Below are 18,874 nucleotides of genomic sequence, written 5' to 3' on the forward strand. Positions count from 1 at the left end.
AGTACCGGTGCCCACACATAACCGCGGCTCCTACTATGCCTTATCACGTTGCTTTTCACATATTAGACTCTTAAAACATGTAGTCCTTGAAACCACACATACTCTTCTATTCTCATGGAATATATGATTCTTGCCTAGTAATTACGATACCATTATTAGTACACACTGAATCTTCTGTAATTAAAATCCTTTAAAAATATTTTAAAACCAAAGTAAGACATAATCTTACTAAGAAATGGTGTAGCTGTTTATGATGGTAATATCTGCTACTGCTTTTGAGTGGCTTTTTGAAATGCACAATCTTACATCTTTTTTTTTTCTTGAAAAGTATCAAAAAAAGGGAGAAGGTTAACATAAATTTCACAGGATATTCAGAGCATTTGCCTTGCATTTAGAACACATTGCTTTTGCCATCTTGCATAGCATCTGCCCTTAATTTTCAGCTAAATGAAATGGCTATTAGTGTACAAACAGCAGCACGAGAGTGACTTGTTTCTTAATGTAGTTCTACTGAGAGTTGGAAGAAATCCCAACTCTGGCAAAGAGTTTAAGTATTTGGAGAAATTCAGCAATTGCTTGTCACTTTGCAGAAATATTTTGATCATACTTAATAAGAATTTTGAGTCTCGTATTATTCCTTAAGTGTCAAGTAAGATCTATGTGATTGTTTCAAGTAGATGATTTATTTCCTAATTATCATAGGTAGTTAGCCGATGAGTGAAAGAAAATTTTCCATTTGCCTATTATTTAAAGTTATCTAAAATTCATGTTCATGTAACACACAGCCCCAAATGGGAATTTAAAGTTGTTCATGTTCTCTTTCAAATACTAGAGGCAGTTTCTCCACTATTTTACAGGTTCTGAACCTCACGAGTTACTATTCAAGCTACAACTTTGAAAGTCCAGTCTTCATAAAGACTTATAACATAAAACACATTTCCTGATACCCACATAAAATACGATTATAGCAAAAATGTCTTGCAAAATCTTTGTGGTAAATGTTATAATTCCAAGGATGTATTGAACAAAATTAAAGGAATGATCATTAGCATGTAAGATCAATTTTATAGACAGCTAGTATTGCGTATACATTCTCAGATGACTTCACATAGCCTTCATATATATATGTATATATATATATATATGAATTTACCAATAACTGTGTGTCACTTTAAATCACCACTGTTGAGCATGTTGTACTGCATATATAATTAATTAGTTAAATTTTAGAATTGTTCTCCCTTTGTAGTCCTTCCCGAAACTCCCTATTTAGACCCGGGCTGGCCTTGAACCCACAGAGATCTAGCAGAATCTCCCTACTAAATGCTGGTATTGAATGTATGCATCACATATCTGATCATCATAGACCTTTTAATAACCCAACATTTGTCAGCTTTAGACCTTTATAAACATCCAGCTTCATCTCTTGTCTTCCCTTCTGCACATTTTTCTTTGAGATTCTTTTTCTAAGTTTCCTCCAATCATTGAAATTTCACATTATCTCTGTGACTAGTGTCATCCCCTCTATTTCTGCTCAAGTTGTACCTTCAATGGATTTAAAATTAAAGTCTGCATTTTTGATGTAGAAATGAAGTAATGAGGAATCCTGGGGCTGTGATCTGAACGACAGCAGCCAGTCAAGCAGCATAGAAGTTAACAACAGTGGGCAGACCAACATGAGCATACTGTGAAGACACGTGTTCCTAGTTTTATGAACATATTATGGAGCTGACAGATGCTATGATAAATTTGTATAAAGATATTGTCTGCAGCATAATTTTTATGTATTCCCTTTGAAGCTGCAAGTGTATGTGTCTGTGAGCAAATATGTGTTAGCATACGTGCCTTTCTGCCTGCCTCATATTCTTTCTAGAGAACTCAACATTCTGCCACCTTGGCATCCCATGAGATGGAAACATTCCTACACACTATTGGTACTCTCAACACCTCTCATTTTTTGTCCATAAACTCATGTTGCATCATTTGATTTTCATTTGGAGAATGACAGAAAGATGACAGAAGCCAAACATATACATAAGGCCCACTTTACACAGTCATCCTGGAGACACATTCTCTCATACCAGTTTAGTGTTGTATGGCCACTACTTTGAAACCACTACATCTAGCCATGTCACAAAGGCAGTCAGCTACTGATGGTCTAAAAGTTGGCTAATAATCAATTAATACAATCAATCTGGGCAATAGTATTGTCTCAAGGATGTAAAAATCACTGTATTCTAATATAGGAAAAGTAAGGCTTTTTTTCTAAGCTTTTCTTTTAAGTGAATTAGATACAGTTCTTGCAGTAGAACTTTCCTACTAAGTCCATAGCAACTCATGAGCTCCCAGGAGGATGTGGTGCCCCAGGGCTGCTGACATAAATCTAGGCACCAGCCGCAACTTGCTGCCTCTCTGCTAAGTCCGGATAAAATAGCTAATTCATCCCTACAAGGACTCTAAATCACCAGCTGAGCTTCCTCAGAACCTGGACACACAAAGTACTCTGCTCTGCGTGTGGGGATGTTTGCTTTATGTCTTATCAAACACCTCAGTCCTTTGAGTGCTGGATACACTCTCCTACATTATTCTTTCTAGTATTTTACATTATTTTTATAGAAATTCTGAAAATTCCTAAACTTATATACTTATATCCATGTACCTGTATACATGTACAACATATACATGGAAACATGATATTAAAATATGGAATTCAAAATTGGTAAATATCTGACTTCTGCTTCTGCTGAAATTGCTTGTCTTAGTATTTAATTAGTGGGGAAAAACTCTTGTATCAATTCTGGTTATCTATTGGTGTATTACCTATTTAACTAAATATGGAAAAGCTTCAGGTCCCCATGTAAATTTAATTCACCAATTGAATATAAGCTTTAATAATATTTTGTGTATATTTGTTTTATTAATAGCTATGATCATATTATGATTTCTATGGGTTTATTTTCAGTTTAAAATACTATCTTTCAAGCCAGACGTAGGAGCTCATGCCTTGAATCCAAGTACTTGGAGACAGAGGTAGGTAGATCTTTTCAAGGTCAGCCTGATCTGTATAGCAATTTTCAGGACAGGCAGAGCCATGAAGTGAGACTCTGACTCTGAAAATAAACAAAACAAACCATTATTAAATAGAAGAATCTTCTTGAGAAAAATATTTGCTAATATAGCAAGTTATTTTTATAAGACACTGCCCAAGACTTAAATAACCAACACTAACATGACATTATTGGTTTTATATACATAGAAATAGGTAAATGATACTTATGAACAGTGCTATCCATAAAGTGTTTTAAAGAGTTTACATATTTTTAAAAAAACTTATATTTTTGGTTATTTCCCACACTCACACTTCACTATTTAAATGTGAGAAATATATTGAGGATATGAATTTTATTTTAATATCTCTAAGTTTAAGGCTTTGCATTTTAGGATGCTGTAATCATGTTTTAAACATAGTTTTCCCAGAGTTAGAGTTTCTCATTGAACAAAGCTTTCGATAGACAACATCGAGAAGAGTTGATTTTTATTTAATCTAATTGTGTCTTTTACTTATTTCTCATCCCACTGCCTGCTCCCCTCCTGGCCCCGCCTCTCGCAATGCTTCCTCCTTCTCCCTCCCCTTCTTGAGCATGTGGGACGCCCCCACCCAATATCCCTGCCGCCCTGGCACTTCAAGGGGAGCTGATTTTACCAAAGGTTACTAAGGTCACGTTTACTTCAGGACACCTTGAAGCTTTGACAGGTATAGTAGGTGTGAGGAAAGAAGGGAAGGCACTTTTTCCCACAAAGGTAAGCACTTCAGTGAGTGAAGAAGCCCGAGCTGGCCTGTGGCTTTGATTTGCTTTGACTTCTGACTGTATCCAGTACAGTGATTAAGGGAGGCTGTAGAAATGTGACTTGTAATCTCCAGGTAATCTTCCGAGATTGTTACACAATTTTCTCTTGTACATCCTGAAATGTAGTTAATGTTAAATATAGCCTAGATTTTGAAGGCTTGCTTGATTTCTTTTGCTGCTGATCATTAACGTGCATTTGTGACCAGAAAATCACTTAAGGATATTAATTCATTACTAGCAACTTTGTGCAAATCAAAAGCATCTATCTGCTTATTTTAACATGTAGGTCTTGTGCCAACTTTAGTAATGCCCAATCAACTAATCACAAATTTAAAAGAGGAGTCTTCATTTCAAAGTCTGTCCTAGACATCTAGATATCTAGGGCAGATCTAAGACAGTGACATTTAGAAGAGAGTTCTTAATTAAGTGATGAGTTAGGGGCTCTTGACAGAACCTCATGCCTTCATTTTCACACATACATGCTACACATACATATATCACACATGTTTCATGTGTACATACACATACATGCACACACACACACACAGGCGCACATATACACACTCACATCATATACCTGGGCATAGTGTGGAGTCTTGGCTTTAAGAATAAACTTCTTTTCAGGTCTTAAAGTCAGACTCATTTGCATCCATACTTTTCCTCTTCCATTCACTCTACATCCATAGTATGGAAAATTCTAGATAAAATAGAACAAAATTCAAGGATGTGACTAAGAAGCCAGACCTGGAACCCCAAATGGACAGAAAAAGTACACAATGAGAATGATACCAAACTTTGGGTTCTAAGGACTGAGCTCATCTTAAGAATGTAGGACTTAAAAGTTGCCTGTTAATCTAGTCATGAATTTTACAGTAAGCAGATGGGTAATAAATAAACAAACTATAGAAAAAGAAAGGTTAATGTTAAAAGCTCACAAAGTAATTCAATGGGAGCACTCTGCTTAGCATTCATGAGGCTCTGCAGCTCGTCTTTTACTACTAAACAATCAGGCAACCAAAATTAAAGAATTTATATTATATATTTTATATATTATATAAATAATATATTTATATTTTAAATATATTATGTATTTTAGGTCTTGGTTGTCATTAATCCTTGTTGTGGTTTGCCTTGGGGTTTTCTCTGAATTTGTTAAATAAAGGCAAGAGCGTGAGATTTGGGCAGAGGTAGGAGTTGGGAGTGAGAGGGGGATTAGATTCAGAGGTTAGGTTGACAGTTGACAGTTGGAGACAGTTGAGCGAGTGGAACCTGAGGAGGGGTGAGGATTGACAGTTGAGGAGGAGGGGTTAGAGAAGGAAGCCAGGAGGAAGAAGAGAGGGAGTTGGAGGACGATGGGGAACTGAGGAGGAGTTAGAGGTACCAGGGGAGAAGAAGCTGGAGACTTGGTAAATAAAAGGTGCAGGGATGAGTAATTTGGGAACTGGGATTAGGACAGTGTAATGTGGATCTGCCAAATCTAGACGCTGGATTGCTTTAATGCTAAATGAGTGTGTTTTTTTTTTAAGAAAGAGTCTCAATTTAAGTAAGTGTGGCTGGGCTGAGTTTATGCCAAGATATCCAGCAGATATCTGGGGCACTGAGGTGTGGAACCCTAGCAGGGTAAAAACACCAGTTGTATGCTCTTTTGTGTAAGAGTCTCAGTATAAGAAAGTGTGTGGCTGGGTTGTGTTTCTGCCAAGATATCCAGAAGATATCTGGGGAAGCGAGGTGTGGAACCCTAGCAGGGAAAAACACCCTGAGGGAAAACATTCCACCCCCGGTTTTCGTTTATACATTTTTACTTTTACTTTATTTTATTTATTTACGACAACATATGGCGCCCAACGTGGGGCACGAACCCACGACCCTGAGATTAAGAGTCTCATGCTCTACCGACTGAGCTAGCCGGGCTTTGCCTGCCAGTCATTCTGTGCTGAGAAAGTTCATCGCTTAGCTGACATCTTGACTATGACAGTCTGAAGGGCTGGATAAGTAAGATGTCCATTCTGGGAAAGTTCTGAAAGCAGGCCTTTAAATCAAGCATCTTCAGTGTAATTAAGGGAGAATCAAACACGAAGTTGGACTGGAAAGTCCCGGAATCTCAGCATCCCAAGGTGGGTATCATTTCAGAGCTATCTTTCCTTTCCTTCATCCTGCAACACACAAAACTTTACAAACATTATATAGTTCTATAAACATTTTCAAATGGGATAAGCAGGGTGCACAGTTTAGTAAAAATAAAATCAAAAAAAAAAAAAATGACTACCTTTTTTCAGGTTAGGTTAATCATATAATCAAACCGTAACATAATTTTGTAATACATACGTATTACAAGTTATGAGGAATTTGCACTCAAAAATATCACTGACTGTTTATAGACATTTCAGTCTCAGCCAGTTCATACACGGAGACCTAAACAACCTCATATATACATCACCTATTTGTTGATCGTCTTAGTCTCCTTTTTCTTCTGTGTTGCCAAGGACTTCAGGAGGTCTCCCCATGTCATTTCTGATTTTTATCAGCTTGGAAGGAACCCACAGCTTTTCTTCTCCTGTAGAAACATAGGCATAACCCCTTCCCCAGCGTAACACATTTCCCATTTTCCATTCTGACGTCAGAATATCCTTAATATAAACAGGCTGGTTTAGTTCAGTAGTCTTTTCCACAATCCAATGTCTTTCAGCAGCTGTGCTGTTTTGTTCATCAACATTTAAAAATTTAAGGTTAATAAAGCACTATGTATCCTATCTCTGGGAGTTTTTGTTGACCCTTTTGCCTGTTAAGCATCTCCTTTAGACTTCGATTAGATCTCTCCACAATAAACGCTTGTCCTGTAGGATTGTGTGGTATACCTGTAACATGTTTTATATTATAATAGTCAAAGAAGCGCTTAATCTTGTTAGAGATATATGCTGGACCATTGTCCGTTTTAATTTGTATGGGTATTCCCATTATAGCCATAACTTCTAACAAATGTGTAATTACAGAATCGGCCTTTTCTTACGTTAAGGCAGTTGCCCATTGAAATCCTGAATATGTATCTATAGTATGATGTATGTATTTCAGCTTACCAAACTATGTAAAATGGAGAACATCCATTTTGCCAAATTTCATTTCTTTGGGTACCCTTAGGGTTAGTTCCTGTAGGCAATGGAGTTTGATTATATAACGAGCAAGTAGGACATTGCCTCACAATCTCTTTGGCTTGTTGCCAAGTGATAGAAAATTCTTTCTTTAAGCCTTTGCTGTTAACATGGTGTTTTTTATGAAATTCTGAAGCATCTAGTACACTTCCTATCAGTAGCTGGTCAATTTCATTATTACCTTGTGTCAGAGGGCCTGGCAGACCTGTATGGGATCTTATGTGTGTTATATATAGTGGGTAACTCCTATTTCTGATTTTTTGTTGTAGCTGAATAAATAGTGATGTCAATTGAATCATCCTGAATAAGTTCAGCAGTCTCTATGTGCAAAACAACCCTTTCTGCATATTGAGAGTCAGTTACTATATTAAGAGGCTCTCGAAAATCTGACAACACCATGAGTATTGCATACAGTTCAGATTTTTGAACTGACTTATAGGGACTCTCAGTCACCTTGTTTACATTTTCCGATTTATATCCTGCCTTCCCTGACTTACTGGCATCAGTGTAAAATGTAGGGGCTCCAGATATTGGAGTTCCCTTTACTATACGAGGGAGGATCCAGTTAGTTCGTTTTATGAATTGAAGTCTTTTGCTTTTAGGGTATTTGTTGTTAATGTCTCCTAAGAAGTTACTGCATGCTCTTTGCCAATGTTCATTTTGTACCCACAAAGAGTTAATTTCTGCATTAGTAAAAGGTACCACAATTTCAGCGGATCCATTCCAACTAATTGTCAAGTCTCAATTTTCCTTTAAGTATCAATTCAGAGACCTTCTCAATGTAGGTTTTCAGTTTCTTACTCTGTTTATGTGCTAAAAATATCCATTCTAAGATATAATCTTCCCTTTGCATGAGAATTCCTGTAGGGAATGAGTAGAGGGCAAGATGACTAATATGCAGGCCATCTTTGGATCAATACGATCCAGATGTGCGTCCTGCAGTTTCCTTTCTACAAAAGCTAGCTCTTTCTCAGCCTCAGCTGATAGTTTCCTTGGGCTATTTAATTCTTTATCGCCTTGTAGTGTTTGAAATAAATTGCTCAACTCTTGAGTGGTCAAGCCAATCACAGGCCTCAACCAGTTAATGTCTCCAAGTAGTTTCTGAAAATCATTAAGTGTCCTTAATTTGCTTCTTTTGATTTGCACCTTTTGTGGCCTAATTCTTTGTACACTTATTTTATACCCTAGATAATTAATAGAATCTCCTCTTTGTATTTTCTCAGGTGCGATTCGTAATCCCCAGCATGGTAATGTTTTTTTTACTTCATCAAACATTCTTTCCAGGATATTTATATCTGAATCAGACAATAAAATGTCATCCATGTAATGATAAATAATAGATTGGGGAAATTTTTTGCGAATTATATCTAATGGCTGCTGTACAAAATATTGACACAAGGTTGGGCTATTTAACATTCCTTGTGGAAGGACTTTCCATTGATATCTTTTTATGGGGCGACCTCTATTAAGGGTAGGCACCGAAAAGGCAAACCTTTCCTTATCGCCTTCATGTAGAGGAATAGTGAAAAAGCAATCTTTTAAGTCAATCACTATAATAGGCCACTCCCTAGGCAACAAAGAAGGCAGTGGGATCCCAGGCTGCATGGAACCCATCGGCTGAATAATCTTATTAATTGCTCTGAGATCTGTCAATACCCTCCATTTGCCAGACTGTTTTTTAATGACAAATACTGGAGAATTCCAAGGGCTGGTGGACTCCTCTATATGCTGAGCCTCCAGCTGCTCCTGGACTAGCTGCTCTAATGCCTGTAGTTTTTTTTTGTCATGGACCACTGATCAATCCAGATGGGTTGGTCAGTCAGCCACCTTAGTGGCAAGGCTGTTGTTGTTTTAACAGCAGTGGCGCCTTGGGGTAGCACTAAATTGTCAGCCTCTGCTTATCTTGCTTATGGACAGCTTGGACAGTCTCTAACTGTCCTGATAACATTCCCTGACTAATTTAAAGTTTTTATTAGGAGTCTGATGAATTTTAGGGCCAGAACCTGAAACTGAGGGGATATTAATTTGAGTTTTCCACTGCTGTAGTAGATCTCTTCCCCATAAATTAATGGCTATATCAGCCACGTGTGGCCTTAATTTTCCTACCTGACCTTCTGGTCCTATACATTTAAGCCACCTGATGCTTTGTTTTATTTGGGATAAAGTGCCAACACCTTGAAACTGCATATCCACTCCTTGAAGTGGCCAACTAATGGGCCAAGATTTTGGAGATGATGGTAACATCTGCTCCAGTGTCAACCATTCCTTCAATTTCGATATTATCTACCAGTATTTTTAGTTTTGGCCTTTGGTCCTCTATAGACGCGTTAGCCAAAATATTCGTTTTGAAGTCTTGTTGTTTAATCGTTCTGAGGGAGGAGAACTCTCCTGCCTGGTATTGGGGCCTGCTTGAGGCCCCCTTGGGAGTTTTTTGTCAGGATGCGTCCCATCTGTCTGTTGTTGCTGTACACTTCCTAGTCAAATGTCCATATCTGCCACATCTTTGACACATTCTAGGAGGCACAGTCCCCTTTTTGTATCACTTTGGTTTTTATTACAGTAATATCTGAGATGGCCTGCTCACCACAATTAAAACATTTGAAATCTTGGGTCATCTCTAGCTGTCCAGTGGCAGCTTCTCCTATCAAAGTAGTATCAGGAGAACAAGATCCAACATCAGCTGTATATCTAATCCACTCATCTATTGGTGCGGACCTTGCCTTTAGTGGTCTAATTACTTCCCTGCATTTGGTATTTGCATTTTCAAAGGCTAAAAGACTCAATTATCGCCTTTCTTGCCGCTGAATCTGATACCTCCTTTCCACAGCTGAGGTAAGCCTTTGTAAAAAGTCAGGGAAGGTTTCTTTGGGACCTTGTATGACTTGAGTGAATGTTTCAAGTCTTTTCCTGATTCTGCGACTTTTGTCCCAGGCCTTTAAGGCTGACAATCGACACCATGACAGAGTTTCTTAGTCATATATAGCCTGCACCTCTACTTCAGCAAAGCGGCCTTCACCAAGCAGTTGATCTGTGGAAATCTCTCTGCCCCTAGCTCTATTTTTGTCTTGCTATCTCCTCACTTCTTCTCTCCACCATGAAATCCATTGCAAATTTTCAGCAGGCTCTAGAATTGCTCTTACCATATCTTTCCAGTCTTGGGGATTACTCTATTTTAATAGCCCAAAATTAAGATTTGTTTTACAAATGGCGAATGCATTCCAAAATTAGTTACACTTTCCTTAAATTTCCTTAATTCTAATACATCCATGGGTTGCCATTCAAATTCTTCATAACCCTGTGGATGATCATCGTTTGGAGGCCTTTGTTGCACACTAACTGGATAGACTAAAGTTTGTTTCCTAAAAACCTTAGGTTGGCTTTCCTTAATTTTATCTTCTGTCTCTACCTGAGTTTTTTCTTTAGTTGTAATTTTAAATTCCTCTCTTAAAGTCTGTATCCGTGCTTCATATTTCTCTTTCTGTCTTTCCCCTGTTCTTTGAGTTTCTGAATTCTCTGTTCAAGGTTTTGCTTCCACACTTTGAATTTTTTCTTTATATTGTACTTCTAATAATTTGTTATCCATTATCTTTTGATTGATTAATTTTAAAAAGTTATTCTCTAAGTCTTGCTTCCAAACCTCATTACTCTCTCTGCTGTTCAGTATGATCTGTGAGCTGTTGTATGTTCTGTTCTAACATCCTTTCTAGTTTCTGTCTATCACTTTCATTTTTCATCTTTCTGTCTCTTATTCTGATCTATAATTTTCTGTGTCTTCAATTCTAGTGTTCCTTCTAGGTTACATTGCCAAGATTTATTTTCTCTTTCTGTTGTTCATGTTGTTCCATAATTACCTGTATCTTCTGTTCTAAGGCTAGAAATTTGCTATTTAGGGCTGTGTGCTGTTGTATGTTCTGTTCTAACATCCTTCCTAGTTTCTGTCTATCACTTTCATTTTCATCTTTCTGTCTCTTATTCTGATCTATAATTTTCTGTGTCTTCAATTCTAGTGTTCCTTCTAGGCTATATTGCCAAGATTTAATTTTCTCTTTCTGTCGTTCATGTTGTTCCATAATTACCTGTATCTTCTGTTCTAAAGCTAGAAATTTGTTATTTAGGGGCCCTGTCTTTGAGAAGATATAGTAAATCAGAAGAATGAATATTGCAATACTGGTAAATGATAAAGTGTCTTTTTCCTCAAAATTCTCAACTGTCAGACCATTCAAAATATCATTCCATAAGACCCAAAAGATATTCATTATGTTTCTCATCTTTAAGTATCATAAAGTTATATATCTCTCTTACATCAAAGTAGTATCTGATCTGAAGCCCCTTGTACCTTTTTCTCCCTCTGCTTCAGAATACGTGCAGTCCTCTCGATTCTTCGTAGACCCTCCAGACCCAGTCAATTCCCAATCCACTAGTACTCCTGCCTATTCTGGGGTTGAGAGGGAAGTAAACTTTTATCTCAGGTTAGTTGAGTTCTAATGGTTTAGTTGCACACACACATGCACACACCCATGCATGCACACACAGACATTCAAAGAGTGTTGTTTTAAGTTTGTTTTCAAAATTTGTGCCAACCAAGTTGTATTCTTTAGTCATGTGTTTTTTAAATCGTAAGCAGCATAATTGCACTTTATTTTAAATTATTTGTAACTAGAAAAGAACAACTAGAAAAAAAGACTGAAAGTTTTAGTAAATTCCAATTACTTATGGCTTAGCAGCAGGAAATGAAAAGCTAATTTGCTTAGTGATGAGCTTTATCTGCAAAGAGATAAGGAAACGTGACAATTACTAAGTTCAGCATCAATGGCTTATACTCCAGTTTCAAACAACAAAAAAAGTAGAATGCATCTGTACGAGTCTCTGGATTTCTAGACATGAATCATTTTTCACTTTCTCAGAAACCACAGAACATGCAATGACCTAAACCCAGAGAAAGCATGTGCAGATTATAATATTATAAAAATTTAACAAGTATGGAACACATTACATCACAATTCCTGAACAAACCAGAGTTCTAAGGTCCTGACTCAGAAAGTCCCATGCATGTAAGTAGGAACTATGTGGCTGTTGTTTTCAGGTAGATTTGCATTTAACGTTGTAGATTGGATGTGCTCGAAATCACATGTAACATAAAGATCAGTGAGCTGCCTTTAGAAGATAAAATTCATTTCCTATTGTGAAATGAGGATGTTGTAGTATGTTTGTGAAATGTCATCTTCAGGATCACATGTTTGTAAAAAGTTCTCACTTAAAACTCTTGTCCAAAGACAAGCCTGGCTTAACTACAGAAAAAAGAAAGGGAGGAGAAATGGAAGAATGAAAGCATACACACACACACACACACACACAAAACACACATAGGCACACAGACACATACACACACACACACATAGGCACACAGACACATACACACACACAGGCACACAGATACATAAACAAAGAAACACACATACACACACAGACACATAGACACACATACAGACACACACACACACACACACACACACACACACATACACACACACACACACACACACACACACACACACACACACACACACACACACACACACACACACACACACAGACACACACACACACACACACACACACACACACACACACACACACACAAAACACACACAACACACACACAAACACACACACACAGACACACACACACACACACACACACACACACACACACACACACACACACAGACACACACACACATACACACACACACACACACACACAAACACACACACATAGACACACAGACACATAGGCACACACACACATAGACACACACACACATAGACACACAGACACATAGACACACACACATACACACACACACACACACACACACACACACACACACATATTGAGGAGAGTGGTATTTTAAATAACCATCTAAAGAGGTGGCTAAGAGATGGATCCAAAGAAAAACTATCATGGGTTAAACACTTGGTTCTGAAGTGGTGTTCCTTTAAGATTGTGGAACCTTTACGATGCAGGATCTAGATAAAAGAAGTGAGTTACTAGAAGCAACATCCTGAAGTTCTCACCTCCTCTTTCACTGATACCTGTCTCTGCTTCTTGATCTGCAGAGCTGTGAGCCAGTCCCCTGCTGACATAGCCTTCACCTGTTCCTGCTGCCATACTTTCCAGGACTGTGAGGAACTGTGTTAACTCAAACCTTGAGCCATAACTTATTTGCTTAAGTTGTTTCTATTGCCTACCTGTACCTCAACAGGAAGGTAGCATGGCAACAGGGAAAGTAAATAACACAAAGGCAGACTACATTTTTTCCATGTGAGATATGAGTCACTAAGTTTTCAGAAAGCATTGAAAAATATTTTAAGCAGTGGTATCCTCTGTGGGAAATTTTGCTAACCAGTGTCCTCCTGGGAACATTATTAATTTCTATAGACATTTTTGTCACAACACATGGGATGTAGTGGGTAGTATTTATGAATGTGGCTAAATATCCTTCCCTCCATATTGTAGCACCAGAAAACAAGACAACACAACCCAGTCGTCAGTCATATCAGCATAGGAAGCCAGACAGAGGGTTCATGCTTATTTTCGAAGCACTTCAGTTTGGGCAGGAGAAGTCCTTTGAGTATGTGGTTGGCTTGGGCTACCTGTCACTCCAACAAGGTATAACTAGTCAGACTCTGTCTCAAATCAAACAAAGAAGTGCCAATCCTGGAATAAATAATCATCTCAAGTAGGAGAATGGAAATTAGAGACAAGTGGGGAGAGTGTTGGTGTTGAGGTGCATGTCTCTAGAAATACTGATTATGTGAAAGAGCTTACGGAAGGTGGGGCTCAAAGAAAAGTTATGACCAAACATGGACATATTTTGTGCCAGATTAAAGAATTTCCATTTCTTAGTTACCGGTCGTTTTGATATTATTCTTACAGAATATTTTTCACCTAAGAAAATAGAATATTAATATACTTTCATTATTCAAACTATTATGTCAAATTGCAATAGGCTTTTTGTTCCTTTCAAATGTATCTTTTTCCTTTGGTGTAAAAAATTAACAGAGAATTTTGGAAACATATTCAAGTTACTGCGCAGCCAAGTATCTTTTTACCTGACAATTTTCTTTCAATGTATTTATGAAGAAAAAGAGACTGTTTCCTTAGATAAGTTCTGGATTTCTAGTGTCAAGCTTTCAGGATTCTGACAGAATCTTCCTCCATTACCTATTTAATTGTTTTTATGACATTTGTGATAATTGTGCATAATTTTTTTAATTGTACATAAGTACATAAGTAGTATGCACTCTGTATACTAGGATAAGTAGCTTCATTGCTCGGCCTCCATAAGAATCGAGATAAAATGTATATTTATTTATTTCACTTTTAATTAACTCTTAGGAAACTTTACTATCTGTGGCAAAATTATTTGTTTATAATTATGTGCATGTGTCACGCCGTGATAGGCAACTTCTTAAGATCAGAGAAGCCTTTGTTCTTATCAGATTAAACACCCTTCATAAAAGGGTTGGTCTCTAATTGTAGAAGTGCATGTGTATAAATTGTATGTGAAGTCATATATCTATGGCAATCTCAAGTATCTCGTACAGAGTCTTTAAACATGTGTGTATGGCTTAATATAGGAATACAACTGCCATTTCTTAACATTTAACAAAAATGCTCATTAAAATATATTATCCTAAAACCAAAATTCATAAGCTAACATAATCTATTTTATAGAAAAAAAGTGTTAAAATCTGATTTATTTTGCTGGGAAATACTGTCTTCACTTGGGACCCAGCTGATACCCAATAGTAAATAAGGCACACATGTTTGAGTGACTGTTTCTGATCGTTACTTGCCTATTTTTTCTTGTGTGTAGCTCAGCCTCCTTTTTCTTACCTTTACTTTTGGATAAAAAGCATAGTTATAGGCTGAGGAGATGGCTCATCGGTAATGGTTATAGTCACCGAGACTGACTAGAAGAATTCAGTTACAGGGAAGCCATATGGTGGAAGGAGACATCTGACACCCGCAAGGTTATTCTCTTCACACATTCAGCCTGGTGTGTGTGTGTGTGTGTGTGTGTGTGTGTGTGTGTGTGTGTGTGTGTGTGTGTGTGTGTTTGTGTGTTTGTGTGTGTGTATGTGACATATTACTCATGCTGTGTGCGTGCATACACAGAAAATATTAAAACTAATGTCATCCAGCATAAGCCTAGCCCTGAGTCTTGATGTATGTCTTCATCCTGAATTGTTCCTCTCCTAAGAAGCACAGGAAAATGCTTCTCATAAATTGCCTTCTCTCCTTAGTAACGGCCAAGTCTACACCAATTTACATAACTATAAAAGGAATCAATTGGTTATCCTCATTATTAACTTTTAACCATGATTACAGTGGTAAATAACAACCATGTGTATTCTAATGTTCAAATGTTTGATTTTCAAATTCCCTATACTATTAGTAGGCAATACACATTAAATAATGAGGAAATCCGAGAAAAATCCTGCTGCTAGCTACTCAGGACTTTTCTTTACCATCTTCAAATAAACTTATTTAAGTAAGCCTTATTTGCTTAGTTGCACGGCTATAATGGAACGTTTTCAGGTTGGTAGAGGGCTACTGTGATTTCTCTGTCCTGTCTCCATTCATTCTGTAATCTCACCATCTGTTTCACTTCAAATGGCTGAGTGTGAGGGCAGGGAGCACATCTTATCTGTGAGATGCTATATGTAAGTGTGGATTTTCTGTCAGCATTTAAAAAATAACAGAACTTCAAATCCGCTGATGTAAGCCTCCCCAGCCAGCAGTTAGCCTCGGTGATAGGAATCAGTCTTTCAAATGGTAATTTGCACCTGTTACCTTCATCCACAGGTTGGGCAGCACTGGCACCTTAATTAACTACACCCCTGTGATGAGAGAGAATGTATCCTCAACCCTCAGACAAGGAGGCTGGGCATAGAGCAAGCAGCTCTTTTGAGTTTTCAAAGCAGAATTTTTGGAGAAAGAAATTACAATTCAGGTTACTTTTTGTAAAGAGATTGACGTTTTGGAATCCAGGTCTCCCTTGGCCCCAGGCATGGTGAAGGCATGTCTCTGAGTAAGAGATACACTTGTCCCTAACTTATTCTGGAAGCATCAATCTGATATGACCTCAGAGAGCATCTCTGATCCTTAATAACATTTTCGCTCTGTGTTTCAATAGCGGCTGACACCATCGGAGAACCACCACAAGCAGGTGGCACGCAAATTAGTTTTAGGTGCATATGACTGCAGACTGCAGTACCCCAAATGGCAATGCTGCGGTGTAATTAAGCTGCAACTAAGTGGCAAGGATCTGACATCAGACAATCATTTAATAGAGGAAAATGGGAGGTGGTTCATTATTTGAAACTGTGTTTTTTTAAAGTTCCTTGAGGATGTGGAGGCTTTCCTTGGCATTTGGGTGATCTCAAAATGTTTTGTGTAATTATTTTTTGGCAGGTGTAGTAAAGTGTTTCCCATAGTGGTATGTGTCTCCTTGGCAGGCATCATCAGTTGTTCATAAGAAGTGTAAGGGGACTTTCACCTCTGATTTTTCACTGTCAGAGAACATGCTGCCTGCATTTATTTATTTATTTATTTATTTATTTATTTATTTAATTTGTTTTGTATTTTGGAAACGAAACAAAACCGTAAAAAAGGCTGGACAAAATCTTCACAAGGTGTTATAAATGTGTAATTTCTATTTTTTAAGTAATAAAACAGCTCTATCTGGAATTGGCTAAGTGCTAGATTGTATTTTTGTCCACTGAATGTAAAAGCTAGGAAACTATAGTTCTTTGGGTACAGAGACAATAACTTATTTAAATCACAGAGTACTCTAAACATACTTTAAATCATAAATGACACCAACTTCGTTAAATCAGAAAGAGTAATTGAATTACAGAAGACCTCTGTGATTTGTTGGTCTTCCATTGAAAGAAATTCTTGCAGTCTATTCAAGGCAAAGTGCTCCGCTGGCATAGTACTACATGCTACAGTGCTCACACGTGGGAGTCAGAAAAGCTCTAAGTTCTCATACTTTACTCTTTCTATACATTTCCCCGCCATTCCTTGTTTTAAGCTTTAATTAAATTGATAATGTTGTAATCATCTCCTGTAATTTTTATGATGATTTTCTTTTTATTACTGTGTATGTGTGTAAGTGTGTATGTGTGTGTGTGTGCACATGAACACACACACTGGTGTATATGTATGTGTATTGGTGTGTGTGTTTGTGGACACATGTTTGGATGCACAAGGATTGGAAGAAGGCATCAGATCCCCTGGAGCTGCAGCTACAGTTCGCTTAGAACCACACTAGTTCTGGGAATGGAATCAGGTCTGGAAGGGCAAAGAATCTTGAGCACTGATCCATCCGGACGGCATTTCTTTTGCCATATTTTTAATTGGCCAGTCCTCACTTTTTCGCATTACCTTATTTGATTCCTTTCCTTCAAAGCTCTTTCTTTTATTTTTCCTCCATCTTTATTAAATTGGGTATTTCTTATTTACATTTCATCAACGCATTCTGTGATACTCAGAAAATAATTGAATCAAACCACAAATAGGAATTGTTCTTTGGGGGTTGGAAAACTGACTATAAACCAAATACAAAGAAAAGTAGCCAGAGGACTATGAGATGGAATTAGATGTTAGAAGCCAGACGTGGGGACACGTGCAGTCAGGCAGCTGGGACAGGATGACAGCAAGTGTGAACTTAGAATTATGTTGCTTGTTCATGTGGTAAAATACCCAACAAAAACAAGTTTAAGGAAGAAAGGTTTATTTCAGCCCATGGTTTCAGAGAAGATAGTCTATCATGCAAGCTCAGGCATGGCCTGAGAATGAGGTGGCTACTGACGTCACTTCTACAGGAAGAGTGAATGCTGGCTTTCTTTTTGTTCAATTGTTTGCTTGTTTGCTTGCTTGCTTTTTAATTCACGCTGTAACTGAAGCTTATGGTCATCTTCAGGTGGATGTTTCATCTTTAGTAAACTCTGCCTGTAAACACCCTCACAGACTGACCCAGAGAGCACGCTCAATGTAGTCAGGCAGACAGTGAAGAATGTCCATTGTAGTAACTAAGTTAGGACTTACCAAAACAAACAAAGAAACAAGAAAAAACCTACATATCATCCATATCAAATGATCTTAGAGCATCATAAAATAGAGACATACGAGTGGAGGGAGAATATTATTATATAAAAGATATGATGTTAGTTGTATGAATTTTATAATATGGGGTTCTTTATTATAATATTCAAACATTGTTTTGCCTAAATGCTCTGTTTTGAATGCTCTCCTGTGTTCTCTCTCTTTCTCTTTCTCTCTCTTTCATTCTTCCTCTCCATCCTTTGTTCCTTCCTTCCTTCCTTCCTTCCTCCATTCTTCTCATTGTCTACTCTTGTTTACATATCTGTTTAACCTTACTCCATGATTATTTTTTAAAAAAGAAAAATACAGAGGCACATGAATATAGCAAAAATCCCTGTTAATTTTGAAGAAAGAAAATCCCATGTAAGACCTCTTCGCAGATCCTGAAGTTCTAAGGGATTTGCCCTTGAAGGAATGTGACACCCTGCTTTTTTATCCCATTTGCTTCTTGGCTCTCAGAGTGTTTTTATCTTCTGTCCATTCCTGTTCTGGCTTTGCTTGAGGTACCACGACTAATACTGGGTGGAGCTTCCAATTCCATAGTCCACATAAAACTTTTCTCTTTTTAGTTTAATTGTTTCAGTTGTTTCATTATAAGGCTGGAAAAATGATTCATACAACTAGTATAGTGCTCTTTTGTGTTTTGTTTGTTTTGGGGGTCTTTGTGAGTTGTTGGGGGTTTTTTTGGTATTTTTTGATGC

General features: G+C 37.5%; 1 protein-coding gene and 1 non-coding gene across 6 annotated transcripts in view; one reads left to right on the forward strand and one right to left on the reverse strand.

The window, feature by feature from the left end:
• Pcdh7 (protocadherin 7) overlaps window positions 1-18,874 on the forward strand; it is a 413,437-nt gene that overhangs the window by 293,850 nt on the left and 100,713 nt on the right. The gene's annotated exons all lie outside the window — the stretch shown is intronic.
• Window positions 5,687-5,759, reverse strand: Trnak-cuu. Its single transcript has one exon. It is a non-coding gene; the product is annotated as a tRNA-Lys (tRNA).

Source organism: Rattus rattus, chromosome 11, assembly GCF_011064425.1.
Source record: "Rattus rattus isolate New Zealand chromosome 11, Rrattus_CSIRO_v1, whole genome shotgun sequence".
Lineage (NCBI taxonomy): Eukaryota > Metazoa > Chordata > Mammalia > Rodentia > Muridae > Rattus > Rattus rattus.